The following is an 8,220-nucleotide window of genomic DNA, read 5'->3' as shown; positions in this document are numbered from 1 at the left end:
TACTTTGATGGTGGCCTAAAAGTGGAGAGGCTGAGAGGTCAACTTGGGTGTTTAGACCAAGTAGGAACTGGGAGAAAATGGGGCACCAGACCAGAGGTTTTGTTGCAACTGAAGAGCATGTACAGTGGATACACATGAGTGAGAACTGAAAGGACAAGAGCTTATGTTCAGAGAATGAAAGATGGTACTTTTAAGATTTTTTATGACAAGTTCCAGATGGTGATAAAGTCCAAATGTAACCTGGGAATGGAGATCAGTGAGGTGATGGGAATCCAGGAGGTGATGAGAAATAATTCAGATAGTCCTGGACACTCATTCCTTTCCCCTTTCAGTAGCTCAGCAAAAAGCTAGCTCAGCAGGTACCAGCGAGCTCAATGGAAAAAATAGGCTCCCCCTCCTACTGTGACCATTTCTGTCACCAAGCAGTTGCCACTGTTAGTAGTATAGACGTTCCCTGCCTCACCATCCCTGTAACTGTGACGCACTCCAGGCTGGTTCCTCATTTACGGACACTCTACAGTTCATGGGACACACAATGCAGCTGAATCTGGTCTAATCCCCTTCTCTGAAAGCTTGGGGGATTGAGTGCACTCTGTTATTGTTCTGCTTATAAGTTCCCCCCGAACAATAAAACCCTAATGTGTATTTTCACAGTAGGGATTTGAAGAATTTCGTGCCCAGGAAAATCTGTGGGTTGTTGGCATGGCAAGTACTGTGGTAGAGGAAAAGTCTTGGAGCCCAGGACCGAAGTCCCCAACGGTTACGAGGGCATCATTCATTAATATGCCAGTTCAATATATTGAGGGTCTCAAGTCTGTGTGGTTCAAACCCTGAATCAGACAGTGTATTGATTATCTGGTGGTATGTAACACATCACTCCAAAGTAGTGGCTGAAAACAACAATAAACATTTATTGCTCACAATTTCTGAGTCAAGCCTTTAGGAATATCTTGGGCAGTTCCGGCTCTGGGTCTCTCATGAGGTCCTCAAGATGTCTGCCAGGGCTGCAGTCATCTGACGGCTAAACTGAGGCTGCAGGGTCCACTTCCAAGATGGCTCACTCCCTTACCTGGCTGCCAGGGTGGTGCTGGTTGTTAGAGGGAGGCCTCATTTCCTCCCTGCATGAGGCTGTGTGTCCACCTGCTACTTGATTGAATATCCTCACTACATGATGGCTGGCTTCCTCCAGAGGGAGCTGTCCAAGATAGAGACAGAGGTTATTCCTCTTATGGCCTGGCCTCAGGAGGCACATAGCACCACTTCTGCCACGTAGCGTGGTTAGAAGTCAGTCACTCGTTCCAGCTCACATTCAAGAGGAGGGGATTTAGACTCCACCTTTGGAGGAAAGAAGAGTCAAAGAATTTGCGGATATATTTTAAAACTACCATAGACAAGAATATAGAAGGCACTCTAGATATATCAAGCAAAAAAAAAAAAAAGCGAGAAAGGGAGAAAGATTATATCCAAACAGTCGGTGCTTATCATTGAGGGGGCTAATGGTGGTGAAAGTTGGGGATGGGGGCATTGTAGCACTAGCCTTCAGGTTACTCCACCACAGCTGCTTTCCATAGACTCAAAACTGCTGCTGCCACTCAGAAGTCAGGAAACTTTGGGAAACCACTGATGAGATCGTTTAAGCCCCAAAGCCCCACGGGTGGTGACTAGGTGGGGTATATGGAGTCTGCTGCAGAGGAGGAAAGAAAGATTTCAATCTGCTTTCCACCTTCCAGATTTCACACAAGTACATTTTATTGGCAGAACCCTGCTGTCGAGGGGATTTGTGAAATATGGTTCCCAGGCTTCTAGCACCTGCGGAGAAGGGGGTAGAAATGGGTGTCAAGAGCCAACCAACACTATCCAACATGCGTCCATATACAGGTATGGTGAGGAGGCACCACCTGTACTTGGAGAAGTCCTGGAGCCCTACTCCTTTTTTTCTTTTATTTTTATAGGCTTATGGGTGTCCAAGGCTTTGTAAAAGGCGGGTGGTGTCTACATAGAATAACATGGTGGAGAGCTAGCTGAGTCACAAATCTGGAAGCTGTCACTGTAGTTGGGCAGCAGGTGAGGTACTGGTTGCTGGTGACATGCAGTCAGCCCCAGAGGTGACTGGAGAAACACCTGGAGTTGATCCTTAGTTGGTCTCTGGAATGTTCTCACTGGGATGAAAGCTGGGTAGACTGCAGGCAGTGCAGCACTGGAGAGAACATAGCTGCCATTCAAAAGGGCTGCCAGAGGAAAGATGTCCATAGGGAAATATCATTTCTCAAAATATGGTCTGTGGAGCTCTGCACTCAAACATCTCTGGGATGCTTCTTTAAAAGGCTGATCCTGGGACTTCCCTGATGGTCCAGTGGTAAAGAATCTGCCTTCCAGACTTCCCTGGTGGCGCAGTAGTTAAGAATCCACCTGCCAATGCAGGAGACATGAGTTCGAGCCCTGGTCCGGGAAGATCCCACCTGCCGCGGAGCAGCTAAGGCTGTGTGCCACAACTACTGAGCCTGTGCTCTAGAGCCCGCGAGCCACAACTATTGAGCCCACGTGCCGCAACTACTGAAGCTCACTTGCGTAGAGCCCGTGCTCCACAACAAGAAAAGCCACCGCAATGAGAAGCCCACGCATCACAACAAAGAGTAGCTCCAGCTCACCGCAACTAGAGAAAGCCTGCGTGCAGCAATGAAGACACAGCGCAGACAAAAATAAATAATAATATAAATAAATAAATAATCTGCCTTCCAATGCAGAGGATGTGGGTTCAATCCCTGTTCGGGGAACTAGGATCCCACATGCCACAGGGCAACTAAGCCTGCGCGTCACAACTACTGAGTTCGCACGCCTCAACGAGAGAGCCCGCGCGTCACAAACTACAGAGCCCACGCGTTCTGGAACCCGTGCCACAACTAGAGAGAGAGAACCTACTCGCCACAACTAGAGAGAAGCCCGAGCCCTACAACGAAGATCCTGCACGCTGCAACAGAAGGATCCCGCATGCTGCAACTAAGACCTGACGCAGCCAAAAAGTAAAGAAAATAAATAAATAAAAATTTAAAAATAAAATGCTGATCCTAAATAAGTAAATAAAAATAAAGTCTAGTCCTGGACACACACACGCCCCCCCTTATCAAAAATAAACAAAGCCACGTGCTACTTAAAGTGGTAAAATCAGAGTTCAATCAATAATGTACAATTGCAGTGGTAGAGGGAAAGAGACCATCATGAACTGAACCCAACTGCGACTGGTACAGGGCTTTTAAAGGGAGGATGAGGGGATGAGGAGGGGGGAGGGTCTGTCTAGTCAGAGAAGTGAGAAGGGGAAGGGGGGGTGGTCACGTGAAACCCATCTGTGCTGGCTAACTGACGCTTCTCAAAGTTAGGCTCCTACCCTGTCCCAGAAGCTGGGAGACAAGGGCCCTATCTTTAGGTGTTGGCTAGGACAAACAGCAAATCCTTTAGACAGCCTTGAGCTTTTTTCAGGCAGCCACTTTAAGGAGGGCTAGGGTCATCCTAGACATGTGGTCTCGAGCTGTTAGAAACTCTGTTAGTGTTTGTTGATGTCTTTAGAGGCCAAGGTTGGATCTAGAGGAAGGCTCAGAGGAGCCTGGCTAGAGTTTGGTCCAGCAGAGAGTCTGTCACCCTCCAAACCCACGTGCCCACCCATCCTGAGTCAACCTCAGAAGCAGAGGGACCCATTTTAGCAAGCCTTGTTACGCTCACTGAACTGCTGAGGTGTGGAAGGAAGCGGGGCAGGGAAGTAGGGGCTGCCAAGGTTCTCTGGCTTCTTCGGGGTCGGAGGTGAGCAGGGATTTGAGGGTGGGAGAGGCCAGGTGCGGGGATGACTGGGAGGGAGACTGGACTCTTGTCTTGGATACTGGACGGCTCCCCCCGCTCTCCATGGAGGTGAGGGCCTCTCACTCCTGGGGAGCACCAGGCCCTGGCCAGTTCTGGCCCCTGGGGTCCTGGTGAGAGTGAGATGCGTTGACACCTGGAGGATGGTAGCGGAGCACCAGTTTGGGGACGTGGGGGGGAGCACGCCCATTCAAGAAGAGGACAAGTCCCCAGGCCTGAAAGAGAAGCGGAATCATGGTTCAAGGTGAGGCCTTAGGTGCTGGACGGTGATGTTGGAACGAGGGTTTGGCGCCACCCTGTGGAATATTTCGGTAAGACTTCGCTCTGTGAACAATATGAAGGCTTCGGGTGGAAGAGGGCCACACGGAGAATGGTGGAGCCTGGCTCCCTGACACACGAGCCACCAAACTAACCCTGGACTACTTAACCAGATTCTTACACGAGAGATCAATAAATGTCTTTCTTAGTTAACCCACTGTTGTTTAGGGTCTCTATTGCAGCAGCTGAACTTATAACCTAATAAAAGAGCGGGTACATGTACTGGTTAATTACTGCCACAATAATGCTATGTAATAAACCCATCCAGAAATTCAGTGGGTTGGAATAACGATTCCCATCAGTCTGCCGTTTGGCTGGTACAGCTATGGTTTAATGCTCTGCTGGCTGGGTCTGCTCTGCTTCTCATTGCTGGTCTGCAGATCAGCCAAGGTAGCTCTTTTCCATGTGTGTTCATTCAGGGGCCCGGGCTGAAGAGGCAGCAGCTACCCAAGAGAAGCACACGGGGGCAAGCAGCATCAGGCTTCCTCCAGCTGGGCACGGAACTGGCACGCTCTCATTTCTGCCCATTCCATGGGCCAAAGCACGTCACATGGCCAAGACCCAAGCCAGGGGACTGGACAGTACACTCTGCCCACAGTGAGACATGGCAAAGAGTCTGGATGCAGGGAGGGATGAGGAATCGGGACTAAGAATTCTACCTGTCCCAGGATGTGGCTGAGTCTTGGCTGGGGATGTGGGCAGATGACTGGGATTTTATTCCGCATCAATAAACGGCAGCCACAGGACCTGTTGGCACGGCTATTCCTGGTTCTGTAACAGAAGTAAGTGTTCCGCAGAATGCACACCTTCCACGCTTTCAGATGTCACCTCTAAATGGAACATTGTGAAAGACAGTGTCCATCAGTGCGCAGACCCAGACACTGTTCTCTATTAGGTCAGGAACGCTGACAAGGCAAGAATCATATCTCCTTCCTCTCCCCGATGTCTAGTAGCAGGCCCTGCCCCCAGTGATGACTCAGGAATATTCTTCAGTGAATTTTAGACCATTTCTTCATTCTCCCCATATGATTCCTTGTGAAATACAGACCGACCTCCTAGAGGTCAGCACAAGATGCTATGTGTTGGCCCCATAAGCTGCAAAGGAACTATGCCATTTGGAGCTGAGTTTTTTACCCACATCAGCCTCACGTAGGGACCTCACAGAAGAAAAGGTTTGTACAGGGTAAACATCAAAACAGGTTAGTGAAATGTCTTTCTCTAGACTCCATTTGACACTGGAAAGAGACTCATTGCCTGAAATACCCTAAGAGGAAGGCTGTCTAAAAGCACAATCCTAGGGAGTTCCCTGGCGGTCCAGTTGTTAAGACTAGGCACTTTCACTACCTAGGGCCCAGGTTCGATCCCTGGTCGGAGAACTAAGATCCCATGTGCTGTGTGGTGCGACCAAAAATAAAAATAAAAAATAAAAATAAATTTTAAATAAAACCACAATCCTAGTTAGGGATCCACGTGGACTTAAAGACAACTTTAAGAACAGTGAGATTCACCATCAGAGCCCGCACGGCTCCACAAAGCCCCTTGGCCCCTCTCATCATGTCTTTGTCCCTGTCATCGGGGCAGAAGCAAAACTGGCCCCAGATGCTCTCCGTTCATTGTTGCCTTGCCCTGCAGACTTTTCGCCCTAAAGGAGAACCACTTAAAGGGAGCCATGATTAACCCTAAAGAATGCCACCATCACCACTGAATTCCAGGCACAGGGCATGAGGGTGGAAAGCGTATTTTAGGGCAGTGACTCATGGTAAGTCGTAGCTTCCAGTCCCTAAAAGGGACTATTCAATGTCAAACTACTCAGGCCCAGGCCGGTATAAGTGGAGGGGTGGGGAACGCAGCATTCTTGAGAGATGTGTTGGTTATGATGCATGTAAAAGATTTTAGAGCTTTTTATTAAAAGTGATGACTTCTCTAGGCTGGGTAAGGGATTGCCTTACTGGATTACGAGAGCAGGTTTTAAAAATAAGGCAGACTGGAACAATCTATCTCCAAGATGTGTGTGTTGTTAAGTGAACAAAGTAAGATGCTTCTATACACTTTGTGTTAGATGTACAGTAGAGAACTGCACAGTCCAATACAGTAGCCACTACTGCATGTAGCTATGTAAATCCCTATTTAAATTAATGCAAATTAAATAAATTTTAAAAGTCAGCTCCTAAGTCACACTAGCCACATTTCAAGTGCTCAGTAGTCACATGTGGCTAACGGCTACCATATTGGACAATATGCAGATAGACTGTTTTTCATCACTATGGTTCTGTTGGATGATGCTGGTACAGAATATCTCCGGAAGGGCACACAAACTCATAACGGTAGTTGCTCTCAGGGAAGAAAACTGGGAGACTACAGCACCATATTCCGTTTTGTACCTTTTGAATTTTATATCATGTATTTGTATTAAGTAATTAAATTTTAAAAAACAAACTGGGAATTAGATATTCCCATATAGGGGGACTTCCCTGGTGGTCCAGTGGGTAAGACTCCGTGTTCCCAATGCAGGAAGCCCGGGTTCGATCCCTGGTCGGGGAACTAGATCCTGCATGCATGCTACAACTAACAGTTCTCATGCTGAAACTAAAGAAGCCCACATGCCGCAACTAAAGATCCTGCATGCTGCAACTAATACCCAGTGCAGCCATAAATAAATAAACAAATAAACAGAAATCTCCATGTAGGGTCACTGTACCAGGACAGTGATTCCCAGGAGATGACTTTGCAATCAGCCTAAAACAAAATAAGTTAATAGATATTATGATTTCACATTTAATTTTTTTTCACAGTGTGAACTTTTAGCTCCTGCCACCATCTCTCTGCTCTTGTGAGCTCACAGACAACAATGTGAAGTAGCAAGGGGATGTTAAAGGAAAAACAGGGCTTTCCTGGTGGCGCAGTTGTTAAGAATCTGCCTTCCAATGCAGGGGACACTGGTTCCATCCCTGGTCCGGGAAGACCCCACATGCCGCAGAGCAACTACACCCGTGCGCCACAACTACTGAGCCTGCACTCTAGAGCCCGCGAGCCACAGCTACTGAAGCCCGCACACCTAGAGCCCGTGCTCCACAGCAAGAGAAGCCACCGCAATGAGAAGCCTGCGCACCGCAACGAAGAGTAGCCCCTGCTCGACACAACTAAAGAAAGACCACGTGCAGCAACGAAGACCTAATGCAGCCAAAAATAAATAAATTATTTATTTTATTTTTTAAATTCATTATTCTTTTTTTAAAATTAATTTATTTATTTTTGGCTATGTTGGGTCTTCATTTCTGAGCGAGGGCTTTCTCTAGTTGCAGAGAGCGGGGGCCACTCTTCATCGCGGTATGTGGGCCTTTCACTGTCGCGGCCTCTCTTGTTGCGGAGCACAGGCTCCAGACGCCCAGGCTCAGTACTTGTGGCTCACAGGCCCAGTTGCTCTGCAGCATGTGGGATCCTCCCAGACCAGGGCTCGAACCCGTGTCTCCTGCACTGGCAGGCAGATTCTCGACCACTGTGCCACCAGGGAAGCCCTAATTTTTTTAAAAAAAGGGAAAAACAACCTACTGTCAAGCACTGGTTGACGGCATTTTTTTTTTCTCTTGAGAAATGTATGCAGATGACTGTGATTTTATTCTGCATCAATAAACAGCAGCCATGGGACCTGTTGGTAAGGATATTCCTAGTTGTGTAACAGAAAGAAGTGTTCTGCAGAATGCATACCTTCCAAGTGAAACAGGAGGAAGAGGGCAGGGCACAACCTCTAAAGAATGACATAGGGGCTTCCCTGGTGGCGCAGTGGTTGAGAGTCCGCCTGCTGATGCAGGGGACACGGGTTCACACCCCGGTCCGGGAAGATCCCACATGCCGCGGAGCGGCTGGGCTCGTGAGCCATGGCCGGTGAGCCTGCGCGTCCGGAGCCTGTGCTCTGCAACGGGAGAGACCACAACAGTGAGAGGCCCGTGTACCGCGAAAAAAAAAAAAAGAATGACATAGCCAGAGCATGCGACATAAACGTTAGAACCAAATAGGTCCAAGATGGCGGACGAGTCGACTTCCACTAGACCTTGAACC

Source organism: Aethalodelphis obliquidens, unplaced genomic scaffold (genome assembly GCF_003676395.1).
Source record: "Aethalodelphis obliquidens isolate GAN/ISIS:26980383/991018 unplaced genomic scaffold, ASM367639v1 scaffold126, whole genome shotgun sequence".
NCBI lineage: Eukaryota > Metazoa > Chordata > Mammalia > Artiodactyla > Delphinidae > Aethalodelphis > Aethalodelphis obliquidens.
Note: the sequence above shows the minus strand (reverse complement) of the source record.